This window comes from Cygnus atratus, chromosome 4 (assembly GCF_013377495.2).
Source record: "Cygnus atratus isolate AKBS03 ecotype Queensland, Australia chromosome 4, CAtr_DNAZoo_HiC_assembly, whole genome shotgun sequence".
Lineage (NCBI taxonomy): Eukaryota > Metazoa > Chordata > Aves > Anseriformes > Anatidae > Cygnus > Cygnus atratus.
In genome coordinates, this window is record NC_066365.1 from 44,958,633 (window position 1) to 44,984,549 (window position 25,917).

General features: G+C 37.2%; 1 protein-coding gene and 1 pseudogene across 2 annotated transcripts in view; one reads left to right on the forward strand and one right to left on the reverse strand.

Annotated features, from left to right (window-relative positions):
* The window catches only part of LOC118252062 (protein transport protein Sec24D-like), a 197,784-nt pseudogene that overhangs the window by 83,261 nt on the left and 88,606 nt on the right, over positions 1 to 25,917 (forward strand).
* Positions 1 to 25,917, reverse strand: part of SYNPO2 (synaptopodin 2) — an 89,474-nt gene that overhangs the window by 42,240 nt on the left and 21,317 nt on the right. The gene's annotated exons all lie outside the window — the stretch shown is intronic.

Consider the following 25,917-nt stretch of genomic DNA (forward strand, 5'->3'; position numbering starts at 1 on the left):
AGTGCCTAATGGCTGCAGCCACGGAGTAAAGTCTCAGATGGATTTCCCAGAACTCACTAATTAAAACAAAACAAACAAATAAACAAAAAGCATGCAAACTTAGTTACCAGTCTTCTAAGTTACTTAGTGTCCCTCGCACTTCATGGGTGATGTTTTGAAACAACCTTTCAAAACTGAAAGCAGCAACAGGCCTAGCCATGTTATTATTTAGGAAGGGAAGCTCTGCAAAACCAGGTTAATGTTTTGTGAATGTCAGTGCGTTCACAAAATACTTTCACGTAGATGCTTCCCAGTGTCTTCTGCCTGCTGTCCTGGACAACCCCTTTTTGGTGACTCGTTGGGGAATTCAGATGTTCAACAGCCTCACCTCTCCCTGATGGCTCAAATAAAGCTGGTCAGGAAAGCATTAGTGGTGGCTCAGGGGGTGGCTGTACACCATGCAAATGTATGCCTACCAGAGGAGGGCAGTGGTCTCCTTCTGGGTTTGTTCTTACAACAGAGGAGGCACGGTTCCTGTGCTTGTGCTCAAGACCCTAATGAGGGGGAAAATAGTGGGTGGAGATTCTCAGGTGTTGTTTCCAGATCCTCCAGGGACCTAGGAGACGGGATTATTCCCTCTGTGGACTTTGCCACTAGTTATTTAGCCCTGCGCTTTCAATTAAACAATTAAAGTCCATAATCTGGCATGAAGATTTCCTTATCTGTTTCATTTTTTTTCACAATTTCTCTTAGTTTAATTTGAGTAAGCTTTAAAACAGTCATAGTTGAATTGATGCAACCCCTCAAACAAATTCATCCTTCTTTTTCAGTGGCTTCTTCTAATATGGCTTTAACCCAAAACAATTATAAGAAAGTAGGAATAAGTATGTCTATTGCAAAGATTTACTTTGGCACCCCCTTGATGCTTTCTTGCGTAGGCAGTCCTTGAACCCATTTGTCAGCTTGTGCATGTTTCATAAAATTGACATGGAGATCAGTATTCATCAGCTGCCTTTCAGCTCTCAAATAAAATACAGTGTAAGGCTATATACCAGAATTCCAGTGTGGGGCCAACCAGAGTAAAAAATGAGGTATCTTGTAAGTAGAGCATGAGACTTGCAGTGGAACTAAAGACTGAAAGATCCTAGCACAGTCGTGTCCAAGCAAGTTTGACAGAGGTGCTGAGCTCTGTTTAGTACTCCTGGACTTAGAGTGCTGCAGAATCAGGCCTATCCTTACAGTCTCCAGTTCAGGCATGCTGACGGAGTTGATGGCTTTTTCTTTCTTTGACTTTAGTTGAGAGAAAGTTGTCAGCATCTTCAAAAGCTGGACCAAGAGGATTTGTGTTCCCTCTGCCTTTTCCTTTCTGTGTATTCCCAAGAGGAATGTCTGCCTGAGAACTGGAAAAACTGCTACACTGACATGTGAGATTTCTGTTTGCTTGTTTTCGTCTGCCCTTCTGTCCTCAGTGCAAGTGTTGGGCTTAACTCAGGGTAATCTTGCCCAGTCAGGCAGTCTGGGAAAGGCTGGCAGTTGTGTACGAAGGCAGGGGGAGGGGGAAAGAAAGGGTGTTATTTTGCAGAGCTGTAAATCCAGCACCTTTTGCCAGTGCTGCATTCTTTTTTTATTGCTTGTTTCTAAGAAGCTATTGCTGCAACAGCACTGACTGCAAACAAAATCTCATTTACTCAAAGTTCATGACAGGTCATGCATTTTGCGCATTTGTGGGACACTTGTAGAAGAACTGCAGAGGGCACTTTCCAAAACTTCAGTTTGAAATGCAACAGTTTCCATGTTGCCTGGCACTTCAATGTCAAAGAGATTTCTATTTTTAGAGAGAGATTCTACTCAAAGAGCTATATAAGGCTGTGCCGAGGAGATCATTACTTTTTTATATAATAAAGGAGAAAACTTGTTACTTAGTGGGAGAGAAAAAGGACCTGATTCTTCTGTGTAAAACTGGAAAAAAACAAACAAAGAAAAAAAAGATACTCTGACTTGGATGTCTTTTGTGGGGAGAGGGAACAGAAATCAGAACTGAAGACCCAGTATTTGTTTTTAATGTTATTCTAATTTATCACAAGTTCTTGAAAATATTGTTTTAGCCATTAAAAATGGTTAAGAAGGCTCTTTATTACAAGTGATGATGCAAGAGAGAAGGAATGGTTCCAAGCACGGTCTGGTGCCAGAAGACAACTTACTGTGCAAACAGGTGACAGCACTGGGAAAACCCTGCAAGTTATCATCGTGTCCCACATGCGAAACTAGGTAAAATTTGATATTACAGATTCAGTACTTCCAGCTATGTTTTTGTTGTTGTTGTTATCCAGAGCACAAAGTGCACTTAAGCTGATTGAATGCTGCAGGAAAAAAAAAAAAAGCAGACTAGTGTGGTGGCCTAAGAGTAGCTGTCACAGTCAACAGCAGAACAAAGAAGCAGTGTCTAAAATCCTGGCTTTCAGCATGGCTTGCTAGGGAGCCTTATTCTGAAGCCTGTTTTTTCCTGATGTAGAATCATTCAGCAAACACAACTCTGTGTTACTCTTAGTATCTAATTTTGTATGAATAGATAGGAAAAAGGTCTGAACAGAATTGGATAAAACCATTCTCAATTAACTTTCTCAATGTCATTTCTGCCACTGTTTTAAGACGACCATTTGGCTTCCAGGGAATAATATGTCAGTGAAGTAAGGGAGACTTTCAGGTCTGGCCAAGCTTTTGGAGGCAGCCCAGGTAACACTGGTTTTAGCAGCTGTTGGAAATGTTAGCGCAGCAGTTAGGGCCAATATGGTTTTGCCTGAGTGAGGAGTAGATGAGGTAGTAGTGCTAAATTAAGGATGCTCGTCCATTTCTGCTGCAGTCTGACATGGCTCCTAAAATGAATTCTAAATGGAGTCAGAACTGAACTGATTCTGGTCTTAACTTGCCTTAGTTTTATATTTCTGTTTTTACATTGTCTAGCTAGCTGTGATATAACCTGTTTGACTTCAGGTGAATAAAATTATGTAGAGCCAGACTATTTGAACTAGGGGTGGAAAAAAAATGGAATTGCTCTCTGCATTTCAGTAATATAAGACAGTAAGCAGTCTTGTGTCATGCAGAAGACAACACAAGGCAAATTAGTTGGTGGCAAAGCAGAAGCATAGGCATCAATTTCCAAATAGTCTGCACTAGGGAAATTTCTTATCCATCCAATGTATTGAACCAGGAACAGCAGGAGAAACAACGCACTCTGTTTTGACACTTGCTCTTCAGAAGTACCGTTATCAATATTGAAATGTATTTTTTAAATTCTTTTGAATACATTGACATGCTAGTCCTGGCATATTGTTAAAAGTACCAGAAGCAGTTTGAGTATATTGGGGAACCGCTGCTCTGGACAAACTACTGTGCACACAGGTACCTTCTTAGATTTATTGGTGAAATCTGTTTCACATACTGTCTATCTTGGTTTTGAATATTGGGCAGGAACAGAACAATTGGGTGACACTACTGGCATTGCAGGCATTTGTTATGTTGTGAATATAGGGACTGCACTTAAAGGAAATAAATTAGAAAGAGATCATTAAGCTGGAAAGAAAGAGGTAAATTTTAACAGGTCTCTGCACTTTTCAACAGAGCAACACTGCCCCTAAGTGGCTGAGTTACCGGCCACAACAAAAAAATTGCCATCCACATAATTGGAGTGCTCATTTTAGTGCAAATGTGCCAGAGCAGTACACTATTACTTTTTATGACCAGAACATCTAGGAGCCACACGTGAGCTATAAAAAAATCGCAGGTAACTGGAGTAATTGTAAGGGATTAATCATGATAAACCTAACGAACTTGGTGATAATTTTACTATGTTGTTCTAAAAAAGGTCTTTTGCAATGTTTCATTCATTCTCCGAGTACCACAACAGAAACCAGCTCCTCATCCTTCCCTACCTGTGCAAAGAACTTAATTCTGCTTTGAGCTGAAATTTTCTCCTTCCTCTTTCCTAGGAAGTGCCTCTATACCTTCCCTTGCCTCACTGAGAAAGCACACAAGAAATATTCCCGTGGCAGTCCTCTCTTCCTTCCTAAATGTCATCAGCACTGCTGGCTTACCCTGCAGCAAAGACACGTTCCTAATTTGATCCACTTCGCAGCTGTCTCAGACAGGAATCCCAGGCTGCCTCTTCCCAGTTCCTGAACAGTCTCCTTCTGGGGCTAAACAAATCTCTACACTGTCTCCTGAACGAGTAGCTGGTTAAGGCTGTACAGGTTAATTCAGACCGCTGTCTACTATGCGTTCCCATGGCAGTGGACTTTATACTTTCCTTTTTATTAATAAACATAGCAATTGTATGATATTGAGAAGATACTTTTTAAAATGTTGTACATCTGGTCAGTCGGTTGTCTTAATATATTCTCAATTAACTTTTTCAGTGTCATTTCCACCACAGGTTTCATGAAGTAATTGTAAGATACTGTTTTCTACACTCATATTAGTTTTCATTTTCTTATCTGTTGTACAGAGGAAGACTAGAACTGGTGACTACTAAATAAATGCAAATTTCCATTTCATGGACACTAGCTCTTTAATAACAGCATAAATCTATTACATAGTGTTACCATTTGTAAAATGTAATATGGGTGCATTAATATCATATAGATGCCTAATCCAAAAAAAACAATAAAGGCCTATAAGCTCCAAGGTTAAATTCTGAGCTAGAGAAAGGCAAGTCTTAATTGAGCTAAGCTATCTTTTTGTTTGTTTACAGTGAAGTATATAAACTTTCATCAGTCAAGCTTCTTATCCTACATCGGATGGGTATGTTGGAAAGAAAGTTGAAAGGGCTGAAAACAAAGGAGACGACTTCAGACCTGAAATTTTCATCCTCATTGACTGATCATCTAAAATGGTGAGTACAAGCTTTGCAGGATGCATATTTATTCATTCAAATGGGCTTTCTGTTTATTTTGCAAATACTTACTTGATACTAACTTCAAAATTTGATTGAATACCATTAGAAAATTTGCAAAATTTTCTTCAACTTTAATGTTCATCTTGTATGTCTCTAAATAAGCATGCTTCTGTTTTCAGTGCATAATATTCTAATGTCAATAACGTATTCTGAAAAATAAAAGGAAAAAGCTACTTAAAGGATGTAATGAGAAAGGTAGGAAGCTCAAACTGTTCTTTAGAACTCTGAAAAAAGCAATATTTTCCTTCTGAAATACTGCTGTAAAAGACAAATAAAATTGAGCAATGGCATTATGCTGTATACAAACACCATCAGTCTGTAAGTCATGATTGTACAATGTTTTGATCATCAGGCCTCCTCTAAATAGCTGAAGGTTAGATCAGCAGCACAAAATGCATAGTTACAGAAAACATCTGTATTTTGTTTGTGTATGTAAGCCTGAATTTAGTTAAGCATAAAGATTTGCTTGAAAAGCCACTAACTTCCAAAATATTTATAAACACATTACTAATCTTGGAGTCCTTTTGTGTTTATATGTTTTAGAAAAGTATTTGCCATAATAATTATTCTGAGAGTCCAAAACAAGAGGTGAAACAAACTAGGTTAAAGAAATCAGACAGAGAAAATGTTAAATCATTTTTCTATTAGAGTATGTCTAAGTTTGTGAAAACTAATTGACCAGGCAAAGTCTGAAATTATTTTATTTATTTATTCATTTAATATTAAAATACTTAAGGTATTATAATGGTAGGAACAATTTAATGGGGAAGGATGAATGTTTATAAAAAAAACAAATAGGAGGGAGGTCGATATATAGTCCCCAGCAGAAGTTGTGTATATCCTGTTGCCAGGAAGGTGAAGCTCTGAACTTTTTACAATCCCGTTGAATTGGCTAGCCACAGTATCAAGGAAAACTGCACAGTTTTTGTAAGGCCAGGTTTATGCGAGTATTACTCAAGCTCTTTATACTTGATTGTCTCACTGTGACCAGACTGCAACACCTTTCACTTCTCAAGTATTCACCCTTTCAAAATTCTTGTCTCAGACTAAATAAAGATTTCTGATTATTTATTGGACAGTATGAACATTTCTTTCAAGAAGAGCAGAAGAGTCTTTTTGGGTTTGGATCCTGGATATTTTTTTCTATACCACTCTCGCAGATTTCACTGATTCTCTGTCTGACTTCAAAACGATGTTTAATGACTTCCTTTTGGCAGTGTGTGTTTGTCTGTCATCTTATGTGTTTGTCATTAAAACTAGATATATATATAAATCTTATATAATAAACACGAGGTAAATGTGGGAGATTGCCTTTCATCCCACTATTCTTGCTTTTCTGTGATATGGAAAGAAATATGATACAAATTATACTGGATTATCATAAAGCATATGTATAAAACTACAGCTGACACTATTAAAATTGTATTTTAACTACTACCTCCATCTCTAGCTTTATGAACTTTTTTAAAGTATGGTAACTGACTACCATATGGTAGTTATAAAGAAAAACCATACGTCAGAACTATACACGCTCAGTATATTTTGTTCTGAGATTGTACTGAAGAGTTTACTTTCATGTTAATCCATGTAAATACTAAATGTTTGGACAGGGCATCATGATTTTCTTACACGAAGGAAGTTTTTTTTTTATTCTGAGAACCATGTTATATCTTTGAGAGCACCAAGATAAAAATGGTCCTCAATCATAGTCATGATGGTTTCAGCCACAGTGGGGTCACTCTGGAAGATAATAATTAAAAAAAAAAAAGTATCAATATATAAATTTCCATATTGGGGTGTGGATGCAAACCATATGTATGCTGTAACTAAAGGGAGGACAATAACTGATCTTGACAGGATTCCTTTAGGAGGTCTTGTGTCAAAATAGATAGTTGAAATAACTGATCGTGAGTATGGGCATAGCTGAAACTGTCATTCACCAGTCACATGAACAGCTGAGACAGAGAGGAAAGTTGACAGAAGGCGCCATGCATTTTATTAAGACAGTAAGAACAGTATTTGGGAAGAACAGAAAGGGACGAAAGACTGGTAACTACCGAGCAGGGAATGGACAGTGTTCAATATAGGCGAGTAACGAGGATTTTCCAAAGTATAGTCTGAATGTGGCTGCTTAAGCAGACTGGCAACATTAGTGAGGACTTTCACAGAACACAGCATATGGTAGTTGCTTAGAGTGACATCTATGGTTTTTTTTTAAATGCACAAAACCAGCTCTCAGTGTAGAGTTCTTGAGGATTACTGATTGTTTGGTGTTAGCTGCCTCTTTTCCTCTTCAGCTTCTCTTGGCAAGTTACTGTGAGCCCCAGAACATACGAAGTGGCAGTGTGACATTTTTTGTATATGTTTGAACAGAGTGGGAAGTGCTCAATGAACTGTTGAATTGGAATTTGCATATTTGCAATGTGAAATTATGCTATTGGAATAGGTGTGATGATACTATCTCCAGCTGCTATCTTGAGATGAAAATATACTCGTCATTTTCACCTTGTTACTGCCCCTGTTGCTGTTGTTATACTTCTTATGAGCTCAGTGACCTAAGTAGCACTACATTATGTCATTACATCTTAAATACATCAAATATATTTAGATACAAGTCATACAGTTTTTTAGTAGAGTCTGTGCTGTACTGAAAATCACCCTGTATACTAAACAGTTCAAAAAGCTGCTTGCACTTTTAAAATCTGAATCTATATATCATGCTGATTAGCACTGGAAGGCCCAAGTATCTCTCTGAACAAGCTAGTTCTTAAAAGTAGAATGGTGAAATTCATTATTACCATTCAACCTCAAGTTTTATTACCTTATAGTAAGGTGATATGTTGCACTATTCTAGCGGGTTTTGAAGAGCTTGTCCAGAATATGTACTTTCCATTGCACTATATAGACACACCTGAAGTCTTGGTTTCAGACGTCAGCATCTCATTAGTTGTGTAGATACATTTGTAGTCAAAAAAGACTAAATCTCAGTTTATTCTTAAGTAAACACCATCAAATGAATGACTGACTAGATTCTCATTTACTCTAAGGTCTGAAATCTGGGTGGAGTTTTAAACATTAAATGTTACTGAAGATCCAAGACCCTACATGTCTCAACTTCTTTACTGTTAATTATTTTTTGTACTACTTTTGCTTTGGTGAACACACAAACAGTACCCTTCGTACAAAGCAGTATAATGTAGTTCAAATATTTTACTTTAATGAGATAATAACAAAGACCTTTACTCTAAATGCATGATATTTTAATTGAAAGCTTTACTGCTAGTACAAAGCTTAATTCTTTTTTAAGAAACAGGTGAGACTATTGTTTTATTATTACAGGTTTTCCCAGTCAGTTTATATTACTGTTTGTCAAGAGAAGTTAAATTGTTCCCTAGTGGCTTTGCTCTCATCTAAGACAGTAGAGGGCAGTGAATCCACTACACAGAAAGTGTGATAATAGGATCATTTTTCTCTTTCCTAACAATCACATTTCCTAGACATTCCCTATCAGAAATGGCCCTTTTTGGGCACATACAAAGTAAATTACAGATCTGTGTACATACCATGATGGTTTTTGGTTTTGTTGTTTTTTGTTGTTGTTGTTGTTCGTTTGTTTGTTTTTTTACTTAATAGGCCCAATACAGGCACAATTAGATGAACTATGTTAATTTTTTTGTGCAACTGTTACTTGCAGACCAGAGTACTGTTTGCTACCCTGCATACATATTGTAAAACTATCCTACAAGTTTTTAGTAGTTGTCTTTTTATGTTGCAAAAGAGAAACATGGCAGAGAAAAAGAAAGGGAGATAAAGCCAAAATTAAAACTCAAAGTAGTACTGAAGACACAAAAATTATATTCCCTGCAGCTACAGTTCTGGGTGGTGCAATTTTCCATATCTGAATATTTTTTTGACAGAAGTGAAGTATGAAAAGTTGTTCAGTTAGGTGGGGTAAAAAAAAATCAAAACCAAAACAAATCAAACAAAACAAAAATAAAAAAAAGGAAAGCTTGAGACTTCTCCTCATGAAAATACAGACATTTTCTCCAAAATACTGAATATAAATCTCAGTCTTACAAAGAGCAATATTTAGATGTGAAATATTCCAGCAGCTATATTAAAAGCCATCCTAAAATAAGTTATGATAGAGGTATAACCTCATTCTAAAACATTCTTCATATTGTCCATTAAAAGTATTGCTACTTTTCAGTCCATACCATTTTCATATTTCCTAATATGATTTTTAGAGTCCCATTAGACTAACAATAAGAACCAGAAGTTTGATATTTATTTACAAACATGTAGATCTAGCTGAGATTGGAACATTTTTCTTTTTTTTTTTTCAATTCATTCTCACTAAATTGATTATGATACAGCAGTTTTTGTGCTGCTGTGCCACCTGACATGTTATTTGGTGTGGGGTCATAAGGACTTTCACCAGAGCTCATTAGCTAGGAAACGATCCCCTTGGAATTGAAAATTGGCTGTTATCATTAATGACAGATTTCCTGTGAGTTTCTCTATCTGTTGTACAAAGCATACCACACTTTATTGCTACAGGATTCCATCTTTGATAAGAAAACTATTAATGCTGTGCTCAGAGAAACCAGTGAAGAGTTTTTGTTACAACCCTTTCAAGTCATTTATCATTGTATTGGCAGGACTTTGTAAGGTTAGATCCTTAAGAAAGTTATATGTTTTTTAAAAAGTAATATTCTACTTTGAGGCTAGAGGGCTATTTCAAGCAGCATTGTAGGCTTATGCCATGAATCCACTCCTAACACTTTTTCTGTTAGTTGTTTAGTGAAGAAATAGTATACACTAATTGGCTGATGATAGCCCACTGGGTGTGACTGCTGGTGTTATAAAGAGCCATGTTTGGAATGATCTGGAAAATGGAAGATAAAAAGTGAAGTTATAAATTTTGTTACATTAAAGCAAACTCCTCTACTTGGGAAAGAGAAAATGAATTTATAAAAACAAGAAGAGAAGTATCTTGCTGGCACTGGCTCTTTTGCAGAGGTTCTGGGGGTCATTTAGTGTGTTTATAAACTAAATAAGGGAAGACTGCAGGTTCAGGAGGTTTTTAGGGGTTGTCGTTTTTTTTGTTGTTGTTCCTTAAGGAAACAGGGAAACATGATACTGGGCCGCATTGATAGGACAACTCAATCTGTAGAACATAGGAGGTAATTATTCATCTTTATTTGGCACAGTGAGTGCTCTGTCAAGTTCAGAAAGATTTGGGCAAACTGGAGATGGTCCAAAGTAGGCCAGCAAGGATGCTAAAAGAGTTAGAAAGCATGACCTATGAGGAAGCTGTGGAGGAATTTAGTGTATTCAGTCTTTCTCTTTGGACGGGAAAAAAAAAAAAAAAAACAGCTATAGAGTTGGGTGGGAAGACTTAACCTCTTCACAACAGAAAACTTATCAAGAAGGCAGCACATTTGTTTGATCTTCTGTATAGGGTAAGAAGTAGCAAGAAATCAACTTTACAGCAAATAAAATTTAGATTCACATCTTAAATATTTCTAAGAGCAATGAAAGAGTTAACCTAGGAGTCCTGGAATTTCCTTCACTGGAGGGTTTTAGAAGAGTTTAAGCAAACTTCTGTCAGGAATGGACTAAGATCATTTAATCCTTATGGCGAGAAGCTGTTTTTCAGAGATTTTTCAAGTGAATTTTTACTCTGATTACAAGTCATAATTCATGATGACTGCAGTTTGACAGAGTGAAATTGCAAGAGGTTGTAAGCATAGTGGGTAGATATGGGGTTATTTCACAGGAAATCAGTGCAGTATGTAATCTCTTGAGGTGCAAGCAGCCCCTTACATCTATAATGAATGTTAGCAACTACCTAAATAACTTTACAGGAAAGAAGAAAAACTAGTCTGGAGGCAAGTCTAGAGGACCTTATCAAATTTGTAGTTGCCACAGTAACAGAAAAGGCCATACAGAGAAACATGTCTTGAATTGTACTCTAAACATAGCCATAGTGTTTCATCTTTGACATTCTTAGAGAGAAAGAGTACCTGTAACATGAATTTTTGAAAATAATAGCCAAAGCAGGACCACTTTACCTCTGTGTCTGACAAAACAGCATGAAAGAAGATTAATGCAATCTTCTCTGTAGTAATTTAGCATGGAACTCTTTGGACTCCTTTAGGTCTGCACTGATTTTATAAAAGAAGGCAGCAGCCAAAGAAGAGTGTATAATATGATCTCTCCCATCCTGTTTGGGGCAATGTAGGAAGCTATGTTCTGTGCTAGTGGGGATCCAGTAGTCATCTTACAAAGATTACTCCACTTGCTTTAACAAACCTACTGGTGACTGTGACAAGGTCTGGTTACGAAAGATAAGAATCATACAGCTCCCAGTGTCTGTATCAGAACCTTTCATCTAGGCTCATCTGGCAAAACTGATCTCAGAACACAATGTAATTACCTTTTAAATTATGGCTAGTATGAGCTAGGTGGCAGAATGATTTAATGAACTTAAATTCTTAAAACTTAACTTAAATTCTTAGAACTTAAAAACTCTTCTGACCCAAATTTATACCTAAATAGACAGTCTGGAGTGAATTTTGACCTCAGCCTAATCCCTTGCAAATGCTTGTTCGCCTTGCATTTGGAGAATGCTTCAGCATTATGAGTCACCTCTACTGAGGAGGCCCTACACTAAAAGAGCAGATAAGGACTGAAATATCAAGGGGAAGACAGGCACACACCCCAAAAAAAACTTCTGGTAGTCTCTTGTTTTTACTACAGTTATGCAGGGAAATGTAAGAGAAAAACAAAATGCTTCCTGCCATGGGTAACACAAGGTCAATAACTGTTTGGTTAGCACAGCTTTCTATTCACTTGATCTGCATCTAGACTTGCTCTGAGAAGCCTTGTGTTAGAACAGCAGCGCTGGCATCCTATTTGGACTGTCTAGTACCAAAATGTCATGACATTTTCTAAAAAACTAATGATACACGTAGATAGTCTTTGCATATGTATAAACTATAGCTTCAGCTCTGTGGAATAAGTTTGGGAATGTTATGTTCCTGCCCCTGAAGTATACACAGATACCTATGGACCATGAAATGGTAGGGAAAACTCTTTCCCTACAAATAAATACGACTAGTGTAGAGATTTATACTTCATCCATCTCTATACTCCAGGTTTTCCTTAAACTCCTGATATGAAAAGGTAATAGAATCTGTGTATTTAGAAGTATGGCATACAATAATAAGGGAGAATTTGCAACAATTCAACAGAGGAATTAGAACTTTCCAACAAGAGAATTTCCTGTTAATGATCACCATCAGATTCAAGGCATTTAGTCTTCTTTCTTCTATACTTCTGCTCCTCATTTTTTCTGTAATTCTCAAAATGCATGATGACCCATGCCAGCCACCAGACTTTCTCCAAATATCTTTGTTTTCTGCCAAGTCTCCCATTATGCACGAAACGGCAATTACTTGGTCGTTTTTTAGTACCTATTTTAATTCAGAAACTTGGGGGGTGGGGGTCACAAAAAATGTCTGCTTTGCTTTTAACTCAAATTCTAGGCAAAGTGATTCAGTTGAGATTTGTGAGCTCCTCTCCATCCACTCTGTTGTTCAACTCAGAAAGTTATTCTGGTCTCCAACACCGTGGATCACCAAAAATGAATACTATCTAAACAATTGCTTGTACTCTGTAATATCCTAGCATAGCTCTTTCTGGAGTTTCTCCTAGGGTTGATTTTCCACTGCAAAAGAGGATTTTAAAGATGTAGGAAAGGGTGCTAACTTTGTTCTTTATTTCTGTGGAAAATGTGGGAGGGCATGAGGATAATGGCAGCTCATTTTTTTTGCGTCCAAATATAAGCTTGTCCCTACATTCAACACACATGTCCTGGCCTTGCAGAAACAAATGAGTAAGATAAGGAAAACAATGTCATGACGACAGTCTCCCTATCATCAAACATAAGCTGGTATGCGGAAACCTTTCCAAGTTAAAAGGGTTTTTAATTATAAATTATTTAATTAGCATTCAAAGGAAATATGAAAAGTTCAAGCCAATTTTGACTATTCCACAATATTGTGCTAAGTAGAACTGAGAGTGAGTCCTTCAGATTGTGAACTGAAAAATTATTCCACTTTCTTCCGGAGCAACATTTGCTCTCTGCACCTCATTCTTGCCTGCTGTCACACTCAAATGAGATGAACTGAGAAATCTTGAACACAGATACTAGGAAGCATTTTTACAATTAATCATTCTAAAAAAGAAGCATCTGATTCTGAGTGAACTGAAGTTATGGGAGAAATCAAAAAAGAGATGACATCTTAGATCAGGGCTATATCTTAACATAAACAAATCACTCTCCTATTTCTTTTGGAACTCTGCTGTCCCAAGCCAGCTATGAGAACAAACAAGACATTAGTTATATTTCCCAGTATAAAAGTCCCTTAAGGCAGCCTACTGGGAAAAGTGGGTCTGAAAACCACTGGCATTGTCTCAGCCTAAGCTATTGGTTTTGTGATGAATTAAAAAGGACAACATTCTAATTTTAGTAAGTTTTAAGTAGAATTGTGAGAACTCAAAAGAGGTTGAGTTTGCTCACTCATAGAGAAATGACTGTTAGTTTTTTGTTTGTTTTTTCTTTAGAGGAAGCTTATTAGATGAATATTGATTAGGGCATTGGCACACATTCCACAGTCTGTTCTGCAGAGAAGGAGATCGTCGAAGAAGGGCAAACAGCAGGTGTGATTCCTTTCCATCTCTTAGCAGAGCCCGAGAAAGAGGAGTTGCAAGTAGATTCAGATCTGGCAGGAAGTTCAGCAGCCTTCAGAGGCTATGAAGTGGCAACTATAGTAAGCCATCTATTGGAAAATATCCCGTTACTCAGATTTTACTTGCAGTATAAACATTTCCATTACTTTCCACTTTAAGTGTCTCTAGTTATTTCTGTTGAATCAGCAGTATTTTTTTGTTAAAAAGAAATGAGTCAAACCTGTAACAAAACAGTCCTCACTGTTTTTCCTTCTTCTGTTTAGCTGAAATTTGCAGGCTTGTTCTGCAAACACAGACTTCAGCATTTCCAAAAGCTAAAGGTCAGCCTGAAATCTCACAGTACACTTACTGTATAACAGCCAAGCAAGGAAATGTTCAAAAGTCTTTGGAGAACATTATCCTAAAATATGAAGTTACAGTAACTTCAGTCCCATGAGCCTCATGGCCTTTTTTGTATCTTGGGATCTCCAAATAAAGCAGATTAACCGATCATTTTTGTAATTCTTCCTTTTTCCACAAAAATGGAAATAAGTGAACCTATAGCATCTAATTGGGTGTTTTGAACAGATTGGATTATAATTTAATTTAATGTTGAGGGTAATTTTTTCCTCAGACTATTTTTAACCTCAAATACCTTATTTTGTGATAAACAAAAAGATTTGTAAACAGATTATGTAATGAACACATATTTTAATATTCTACAGTTAAAGTGGATGGTTTTAGCAGCGCTACCTGTCCTGTGCAATCCTGTTATTAGGGAACACACCATAATCACCCAGGTCCCAAATAAGTGATTTACCCTGATGATAAAGAAATTTATTAACTCTTTTTTACTGCTTATGGCTGCTTAAACCTATCAGGGAGAGTTTCTTGCTCAAGTAAGTATAGAAAAATACAAGTGTGAGGGCACCCACATACCATTTCCAATCACTACAATTGTTGTAGAAAAGCAAATGCTTCCAACAAATCTGCTTAGAATTGGACCTGACTCAATGATGATTCTTCCAAAGCTGCCTATAAAAATATATTCTAATTCCAATCAAAGTTACTCATATTCTGAGTTTCAAGAAAGTGGGACTTAATATTTAGTCTACATAATATTCTCAAAAAAAAAAGGAAAGGAAAGGAAAGAAAAGAAAAGAAAAGAAAATGGTCATTCAAATCAATGTAAGACGTATTCCTTCACTAGGAAATTGTATTAAATGGATCTCAGTAGTACTTGGACAATGTTTAGTGAAGTGGGAAAATGAACCAGAGAAAGCAGGTCCCCGTAAAACTGCTGTCTGTTTCCCAAACAAGTGGGATTCGGTTTGTTGAGGGCCTGGTTCCTCTTGGTGCACTAAAGCTCAACAGCAGATGAATAAGTAAATCAAGTCAAGGAGTAAAGCATGTTGGAAAACTTTAATGACATTATATACAAAAGTCCTCCTTACCTCACTGGTGTGTTTCTGTGTTTGTTTTTCTCTCCAGATAAATCAGATATAAACAAACAGATTGCAATATGGGGAAAAGCATGCAATGGCTACAATGGGAACAGAATCCACCCTGTGTACCGTAGTTTCACATTCTAATTAGAGATGTGTAAACAATTCTTTCCAAACTTTTGTATGAGCTTCCATTCTGATAATTTTCAGTGCTTAAACAATTGTAGTTAACATTACTTGCTGCCCATGTTTTCGTATGTAACTGTGCTGTCCTGGTACTCAGCTTTAGAAATAGCAGTGCTGTAAGTTCCTCTGAAAGGATTGTCCAGCTTTATATCCTCAGCAGTGGTTGCCAGTTAATGTGTGCAGGGATCTTCAGAGACTTCAGCTGGAGCTCTAGACCTTTGAGTTTCTATCATCGCAACTGTAAAAGATAAACTTATGATTGGCATACAGAATGTGCCAGCCCGGATCTAAGATGTAGCACTTGTGTAAGTCCACAGGTAGCTAAGACAGCCATATGCTAGGATGCTGGACAGAAGGCATGATTCTAGATTTCTCTGATGTAAAATTTTTAGCTGGACTCTATAGAAAGTGACAGATATATAAGATTAAGTCAGTCATGTTTAATGTTTTACATCTGTGTTACACTTTGAAAGTTTAAGACAACTCAGTTCTTGGTGTCTCTTTTTTCTCTGACAGTGGACTACAGTTCCCTGTGTAAGGCTAAGGTAATTAACTGTTACCATTTTAGCATCATTATATCATTTTTGCCTACTCATTAGAGCCTTCTGCTTCTAGGAATTCCTTCACACAGCAATATTTCATCTTTTACCATGTTTATCTTTTATGTCCATGATATCGTTAGCATATTCAACATTGTATTACGATAATGATCTTTTGTTGTTGTTGTTGTTAATTTTAACCAATGTCTCCTAGAAACAAAAAAGAAAACAGTCACATCTTAATGTGGTCTAGAAGATGAAAGAAAATGGCTGACTGCCAGGTCTCTGAGCGCAGAGTCTCTAGGTAGTTGATTTGTTCTAGCTTGGACTAAGTCCACGCAACAAAATGTTGTTGGCAGGACTGTTTTGGCTAGAATTATTAAAAAAGAAAAAAAAAACACCTTTCGTCCCTGAGGTAAGTGCACTAGGAAACATCAATATAGATGTCACTATATTGTCCTAAAATTTCTTTCAGTGACACGGTTTGAGCAGCTCACAGAAGGTGCCACTATGCCACAGAGAAACATGGAGAAATCCACTGGCACACTTACGCTGAAACATCTGTGGGGACTGAGCTCTTCTGCTTTAGAGAGACCCAAAATGTAATGGCTGTTTACTGTCCTACCCATGGTAAAAGTAGGGCTTTTTTTGAGGTTCCCAGTCCAGAGAGGTCAGCAATGTCACTGCCCCTTTGCTGAAGATATGGAGCTGGTTGACCATTTTCCTCAGCAACTGATGGCCTATGTGAGCTGCACAAGACAGAGGATGCTTATGAGGCTTATAGCTTACACCTTACCCATTTGAGTTGGAGAGGATTTCAGTATCCAGGACTGGTGGTGTGGCACTATAGTTAACACAAAGAATAGGGAAGAAGCCAACATAGAATGAGGGGTAGGAGGGACTAAGGTGACCCAGGCCTTAATTCTATATTGTATGGACAAAAGAAAGATTATTGTTCCCACACAGAAAGTAGTAATGCCTATGCAGTCAGCTGTAATGCCTATGCAATCAGCTGCTTCAGTGCTTATGCACTGGTGGATGAAAGGGCTAAGTGCAGCCCCTATTATAAATTTCCTTTCTGAAGCCCAAGTACCTCCCAGAGAAGAACAATTTTGGATTTTTGCATGTTCATTCACCTCTGGCCTTCTCAGAACTTCCTTTCTAAGCCACTGATTTTTCCCTAGGTTCTTACACACTGAGAGAGACCTGACAGGACCTGGTGTTTAGGACCTGTTTGTGCGAATGTCAATCCAGAACAAGAAGTTCTGAGAGACATGCAAAATAAAAGAATTAGTACATTAAGCTGACCAGTTCAGACTTCAGGACTGGGCCTAGGAGGAAGGTAGAAAGTAAACTTATGTTTTTTTAAAGAAGCCATAAACTGAAAGTGAAATAGAAAATATGTTGGGGTTATTTTAAGCTGCACACTCTTCTAAGAAATACGTTATTTTTGTGCCATGGGGTTCTGTACATGAACCCATCTCTGAACATTAAGGAACAGTGATACGGCCTTCCTGCTACTGCTCTGATGAACAGTCTGTGGGAAATAACCATTGTGTTTCCTTTGAGTTTTCTATTTCCACAACTCGATTTCTAAATCCTATGAAGAAGTTGTAGGAATGAATCCTCTAAATCCTCATGGCAGTGGTGACAAAGCACTTCTGTACCTGAGTGGCTCCAGATTTTAACTGTAGAAACCTACTTTTTTGGTGTTATTATCATCTCTGGGACTCAGCATTTCCCCAGTGGCCTCTGAGAGGCTGTTTTGTGCTTTCTATTCCGTCCTGTTCCTTCTCTAGTATGTACAGAAGTTTAACACTTGAAATCAATTTAGCAAATTAAATTTAGAACTCAAGTTGTGATTCTCTAGCAAAAGGAAAAAAAATAGCCTTCTGTTTCAGATACTGAGATGTGCTCATTGGACTGTGCTCATTGTGCTGGTGGACAAATACCACCAGCATTAAGTTGTATGGTCTCATATGGTCATATGAAAATGCTCTCTTTTGTGGCAATTGAATCCATATAAAGAAATTTTGGCTTCCTTTGGCTCTATTTTATGTTTCCCTGTTTCACAGGAATGTAATTATGTACTGGCTGACAGTTATATATGCTGTGGTTCAGCCAAGTATTTCAGCATGAATCTAATTCTAAGCAGATAGTCTTTGTATTAATTAATGCTTATCTGTTTATACAAATTATGTGCTTGAGCACTCTGCTGGGTTATTGCAGCATGTCATATGCCACTTCTGGCTGTGAAGGTAGATAGGAATCAGTGTGTATGAGTTGTAGAGTCAGCCCCAAAAGATCTGGAAAAAAAATAGATTCTCATAGTTTTTAAGAAAAATGTTCTCTCATATACATGTGCACAGCACAACTGTCCAGGTCCTGTTGATCACTTATTTATATTTTCACAGTTAATGCACATACATTATTGAATGTATATGCTATAATTGCTGCTGTATAGCATGTCGAAAGATACTTGTACTATAAAATTGACCAATGCTAATGTTTAAGAAATCAAATATTATGATACATTAATACTAGCAGTTTTATCTTGTGCACATGTTCAGAAGAGGAAGGTAGATATTATAGTTGTCCTTCCTTTAAATATGAACTCTTTAATATGTAGCTTTTATAGCTTCACATTTGAAAGTCACAAGCATGTCAGTGAAAACTTACATTTTGCCTTCTGTGTACACATCCATGTAAACAACTTACATGCTTAGAAATTCGCATTGAATTTGAATGAATTAAAAGAAATATCCTGCCAAAATTCAATTAAAATTGCTCTGTTTCACTTGGTTCCCCATGAAAACTGAAAAAACAACAAAGCCGTTTCAGGCTCATTTGAAACTGAGTGAAGGTTCTCCTTGCTCGCTTATTTGTGGAAAGTTTGGGGCTACTATATGCTGTGCAGTCTACTATGGATATTTGGCATTCCTTCAGGTGATCCCCACGGGAACATTTGTTTCCCACAGAAAGCGAAACCACAATTTTAAAAACAGTATTAAATTACTTTTCTGTTTTTAAAGTGGTTTTTACAATTTTTTAAATCTAGAATTCAACATTCAGACAAGGTTACCAGCTGTTTACACTGACAGAAAATTAGTAAGATTGAATTGCTCTCCAGGACTAATAATGGGTTCCTGTCTCATAATTCAATGAAAGGAAGTATTTTTGAAGCTAAAATTTGAACTACTAGAGGATCAACTGATTTTATACACTGTATTGTAATTGTAGTGGCAGCACTATGCTTAGGACTTCTTGTATGAGGAATTTGCTTTGAGTCGGGGATAATTTGCACTTCACAACCTTGAGGAAACACACATATACTTATGGACAGATGACAAATCAGCAAATCTCTGTTTTGGTTAGTGTTTTATCAATTAAGTCTTCTGCCGGCATCATCTTCTTTAAAGAAAAGGATTCTGTGTCTGATGACTTTTTGTGGTCAAGATAATTTCTGTGCCTGTTCTTAATATATTTAGACACTGAGATTTTACTCTGTGTGCTGTAATTAGTCTACACTGGTTTGGAAGTGGATTTTTATTGAAAGTTATCGCCAATGAATATCCACTTTGAAAGTCAGAAAAGCATAGAACAGTATCTGGTGCTCTCAAGTAAGAAAATGGCATTCAGCATGTTTCGTAACTTGGAGCTAGAAACACCAACTACAATAAATTAGGTATTATGATCATATTGAAGGATCACTTGCACATTATTTGATCTGTTTTATACTTACTCTGGATTCTTATTGAAAGGACTGAATATTCAACAGTGATGATTCCGTGGTGGGTTAGGGATCTCTGGAGACTTTAACCTTTGGAAATGCTTGGTTTCGTTATCTGTATTTGATCAGAGCAACTGCCTTAGAAGTAAGGAAGAGGGGATTGGGAATTTAAATGGAATCAAAAAACTATGAACATTAAGGATTCACTAACTTTTCATAAAGTGTATGTGAAAGCCTGAGAGAGAAAGACAAGAACCAAAGCAAGATTTCTTTAGATCTCTAAAAAAGAAAACTGCAACGGTAAAGGTAGTGATCACCCACAGGGAAAGAGAATCCACAAAAGGTGGTCTGTTCTGTGGGGTTTAGGTATCACTATGATAACATGGCTAGGCTGTAGTTTGTCTTGTGTTGAACAGCCTTGTATCAAACTCATGGATCTAGTCTTAAAATGGGCACTAAATCCTCACAATCCTCACAACACTAGTTCCTCACAATTCCACTGAAATGATTGTACAGTTGCTTGTGGTGACAGTTGTGTGTTGCCTTCTTTTTCTTCTTCTTTTTTTTTTTTTCATGACTTGTCCAATTCCCCAAAAAGCTTCAAGTTTTGTTCTTGCATTTTTTGGTCTTTTTTTTTTTTTCCTCCTCTCCCTTCTATGGCAGCTACTTGGGGGTGGGGGGGACAGGAATAGCCACTGATTTGAAGTATATGATTTCATCTCCTTATAACCCCAAGAAAGATAAAAGGCCATTTACTTCTGAAGAAGAAGAGAGTGGGAAAGCTCAGCTTATAGGAAGAGATGGTTTTGTTCTTGGTTTTAAAAGGAAAATTACTTTGCTCCTCATTCAGGAGGAATGCTTGTGTTTGCAATAATTGTTCTTGTTGACAGCACGTACACTTGATGTTGTGGGAGAGCACAGAGGAAGATCTCTGCTTTTACAAAGAGAATACTGAATGTTTCCTTCTTGCCTAACTCAAGTCAGTAGTCAGGCAAAGCTTCACACAGCCTCCATGCTTTCTCCTCTGTATGTCTAATGTATGAAGCAAACTAAGAAGGAGCAAAATGGACTATCTTTACTCCTTTCTGATACTGAAATTCTCACTATATATGCTAGGATTTTTCTGTTCTACTTTAAAAGATATCTAGACAAAACACATGTAAGTTATATATAGAATAAACGTTCCACAAAAGGGCTCTTCCTTAAAGGAATAAATGTGGCACTTCATACTTCGTTCTTGATCTTGTTTTTGATCTAGCTCCTAGTGTATTTCTCAGTTCTGTACCTGGTTTGTGGCTTAAATTCTGATAGAGAGACAATGTTTAAGAAAATGTGACCAACATAAAGATGAGTTAGTGTAGTCTTAGTAAAGGCTTTTTGTGTGTTTGAGGAGAGTAGGCAATATACCAGTGCAGGGTTACAAAGATGAACTTGTTTCATGTGGCTTTAATCAAATCTGGGATGTCTGGAATTAAGGGTCATCACCCTGCGAGGCACCTTGAGAAGAATTGCTGTTTCAAATAAGGCCATTGCTGACATGAATGTGGACTGAAAGTTATGCTTTGTTAGAAACCAGGCATAACAACCAAACCAAACAAAACCAGAAAGAAAAGAAAGAAAACCCACATATCAACAGAATATCTCAATTTATATTGTCGAGTAATTTATAGTACTTTAAAGAAAGAAGATCATGTCATTGTCCAAGAAAACAAGTAATTTAACTTGTACAAGCACATCTAATATATTATACAGTAATGATTCCCAACAGTTCTCCAGCTAAGCCATACTTAAAAAAATTGGCAAGATCTCTGTTGTATCCACTTCATCCTGCTCCCAAAGTCTGCTGCAGCATCCTCCCACCTCTGCTGCCTGCAGAGGCTGCCCTGCTGACTGCAGCAATAGCACTGATCTTAGGCTAATCAATCTGTTTCAACCAGCTCCTGTATCCCTCCATTGTGCTCCCCAGTACTCCCAGTTCCAGAACTGTGATTCAAGGGCATGTGAAGCAACCTTGCGCTAAACTGCATGGCATGACAACCTTCATACCATGGGGCTCCATGGTGTGTATGGCATTGCAACATGCTAGACCCCCTGTGCAGAGCCACAGCTTATTAAGCACCACAAATATCTTCCAGGAAAGAACTCATTTTAGGTAGCTGATAGATCATGGTGCATTGCTCTCACTGTATTCTAATGGGGAGTAGATAAGGATTAGTCAAAACTAATTTGATCCAGATTTTGCATTCAATTTTGCCTTCTGAAATAATAATAATAATAATAATAAAATTTAAAAGAAAAAAAAAGTTGGACATGTACAGCTTAAAACAATGCAGTTTTGCTGCATCATGGGTAATTATTGTTCACTTGTTGCCTAGCTATCTTGAGTACAAACAAACAATCCATTGAAGGTAGGCATCATTCTGGATGGTGGGAAGGGCTAAAGCATTGTTCTTGAGGACTGTAATAAGCAGATGAAAATAGGTTCTGAACATTATCCTAGACTGTTCTGGGACAAAGCTACCCTTGTTTTTTGGTGAAAAAGTGTATCACTTGTTGTAGGATTGAAAAAATAAGCTCATCCAAGGAAAAAAGCTCAAAGATAAGACTGCAATAACACATGACAGCCCTCTGTGTAATGCTTCTACCAAGCTCTACAGTGTCTGGTTGCTTGTGAAAGAGGATGGTTGTTCTGCAAGGCCAGGAGCAGACTCCCGCACAGTGACCACAGGAGAGCTAACAGCATGGTTACCAGTAGGTCTTAATAAAGAAATTTCTGTATGCTTTCCCCACTGCATCCTTGTGAGATTTAAATTCAAGTTTCACAGAGAACTGGAACCCTGAAATTTCCGGTTAGCTCTCTTAATATGAAAGATTTGATGATGAAGAAAGGAGGTCAGAAAAAGGACAGAGGGGAAGCAAAGGATCTAGGTGAGGCCAAATGACAGTTACACATCTAGGTTCATTGGGTTCCAAATCTCTAATAGTTCAAAGTGGAACATTTAAATTTACCTTTACATAATGTGAGACAGAGAGAAAATAGAAGGAAATTGACAAACATCTTCCCAGTATTTTCACTTATTTACCATTTTAAGGAAGCTATCATGCACACTGTGTTGAGAAAGCCTCAGCCATGCCTGAGTGTTTGTTCTTTGCTAGGAATGATGCTGCTAGTGCTGGTGTCGGTCAGCTTGTCCAAACTATTTTCACTGTGCAGTGCGAATGCTCTGGGCATATGAAAGCCAGTGGCTTATGTCATGGGATGTCATAGGCCTGACTTGTGCTGGGTAGCATAATGTTCTGAGTACAAGCACATAAAATACTCCAGAGCACGTCTGGGGACTCTTATTTTCCAAATTTAGTTGCATAGGAGGAATTGTAACTTTTTTTTTTTTCCCAGAGCACTGAATACAATACAGCCCTTTGAAATTGCATGCTTAGAACATCTATGCTGTATGAGAATTTGATACACTGACTTTAAATTTATATAGCTTACTATTTTGTGTACAAGTGTACACAATCAGTAGTACTAGCAAATTCTGTCTGAAAGGTAGCTGCAAACAGACTGCTCTTTTTAAGAGTCTAATGGACCTTTTACAATTGTCATTATGGACAGGCAGTGAGACTGCATTCTAATACTGAACAGGGAAAGAAGCTTTTTGTCATTTTGAATGAGCTTGCAGTTACATTATCAAACCCAAACAAAGCAATCTAAACAAACAAACAAAAAAATTCCTAAATAGGACAAGACAGTTACATTTGTTAATGCCGTAGTATTCTATGTGCTGTAGATTGCCAGGGTATATTTTTGCTTTTATTTTTTATTTTTTCTCCCTGCCAAGCTTAGTCAAATGCTGAAGCATACCGTAATTGGATATTTCTATTTGTAAAGAGCTATAGGTAATTTTTGCTTGGAACTAGCAACATTAATTGTTTTTCATATCAATCCTTTTCAAAGATGAGTTTAGCTGATGGTTGTTTGAATGCATAATCTGTAAACTAATCCCATTCCATTTTTATGTGTATACTGTATTATTCTGTGACGTGACTGGTTAAGTAGTTTATGTATTGGGACATGAAAGTGCTTACATGACTGTTTCTAAAGCTGTTTTATTTTGTGTGTGTGCGTGTGAGGGGGAGAAATGATATTAAGATTCTTTTAGAAAAGAATTTAGCTTATTAAAAAAGAATGGGCATATCTTCAAAGCTATCTCAACTGTACAGATGTGTTCTTGTTATACAGTCCAAATAGTTTTCTTAGACCCCCCACCCGCTGGCTGAAGTAAACTTGCTCAGCTGCATAAATGAAAAAGAATGTCATACTGAGTATCTTTGAAGGTTTGTGAACCAAATTTAATCTACTGTCATTATCATTTATATCTTCTCATGCACGCGGTATGTGTAGCAAAGTAGTTAAAATATTTAAATTGTTCTTCCATGTTTGATAAACTTCACAATCTCAGAATTGTCTTCATCATGTAACGTGGCTTCCCACTACCTTTATGCAGAACAGTTTATTTGAAATATGCCTGAGTAATTCGTTTCCTTAAAACACCTAAGAGAAAGGAATGGGAAATGTCAAAAAAGATGCGTACATTCCAGTAAGAATTAAAGAGCGAGGAAGCACAATAGAGCTGTTCATATGGTGGGAATTTCCTTTTTTTAAAAAAAAAAAAAAGGACCCTAATATCACAGGTATTTGATATTTGTGGAAGGAAAGAGGAAAAGGACCAAAAAGACAAGGGGAGACCAGAATAAAGTAGGGGAACACCCAACTTAAGAGGTAGCTAAGCCTAAGCAATGCAAGGTGTTTGAAGAAGGATTTTTAGACAAAGATTATTTAGAAGGGGATTGTTCATGGACAGAAGTTGTAATCTCATGTTTCTGTATTCATGAAGAAATTGGAGCAGCACACTGCAGGTGTTAAGAATATGGGGAGGGATAGGGGAGAGGTGAGAGATTAGATGAGACTGATTGGAAAATGTGTTCAGAGCAGATGTGATGAAAGGCAGGTTTGCAGATAAAGAATGGTAGTGAGAAACCCAAGGTCATACATATTAAAAAAAAAAAAAAAAAGACTCTTATATGACTTTTAAGCTTAGATCCTGGCCTGTAATGCTAAACAGGGCTATCCTGTGTGGACCCTTAACTCATCCCTACGCTTCATCGGTTCTTTCTGTCTCCTACAATCAATGATCTTTGGAACCAGGTCTTCCACTGGAGCTCTTTCGTATAATTCCATTGACAGTAATCACTTCTACTGATCACATTAATAGAAAAGCTAAACATGTTTCCAAAATGAGTTTACTGGAACACTCCTGGGCCCATGCCAAAGTCCCAATATCCAAAACCCTCAAAATCCATGGGTGCAAAATTTTACAGCAATCTTATCCATATTGCCAAAGTCACAAATGCGTCAAGATAGGAATTTTGAATAATATTTCTGACTTTTTTATTTGGATTCCATTTTCAGTTCTTTGGGAGTACACAATTGGTCAGACACTTTGATTATTAATACCTATTGTAACTCTTGTTCTATGTCAGGCTGTTTTGTGTCCGAAGTAATTACTGCAAATCGACAGCAAGGTTTGAAACTAGCCATGCTGTCTCTTGCAATTTTAATTTTAGACATAACTTATCTTGGCCATACCTTGCATTTGTACTATCAAAAATGGACTAGTTTGCCATTTGGCATTTTGGCTGCTGGCAAGATTTAGATATTTGTCAGCACCGTTGGTCCATAACCCAAAAAGGCATTACTGTAGACAACAACAAAAAAAAAATCTTGCAACCACTTTCAGTTTCTGTATATGATTGCAAAAAAGCAAAGAAGTGAACATTTTAGGTTGTGAGCATGAAAATTTTCCTCTAGAAGAATTAGCTGTTAGGTTTTCTTCCATAATGAATTGCTTATATCCTAGTGCTCAGGATGTTAACCTTTGTTGTAGGAATTCACATTTGAGAATGGAATCCATTTAAGAGCACATTTATATTTATTACTTTGAACTAACAGAAGTATTCTCACCAGTATTTCATTCTCATGAATCCTGAAGTACATACAGGACTGTTTTTTACTGCTTTTTTAAATAGGAGTGTTTAGGCCTCCAAAATTTACCGAGTTGGAGTTTTGTTGGTGCTGTGTGTAATTTTATGTTGGTAGGAGCTGAGGATGCTAAATAATGCACAGGACAGTTCAGAAACTCCTAGAATGGATCACTAAGAGGAGGCAGTACTGGGAGAGGGAATAGGACTTCACTTACAAATTGCAAGTTTGTCCAGTGTGCTTTTTCATTCAAACATAACTACTTACAAAATGTACCGTCAAATGAAAGACATCCAAGCAGTAGGTAA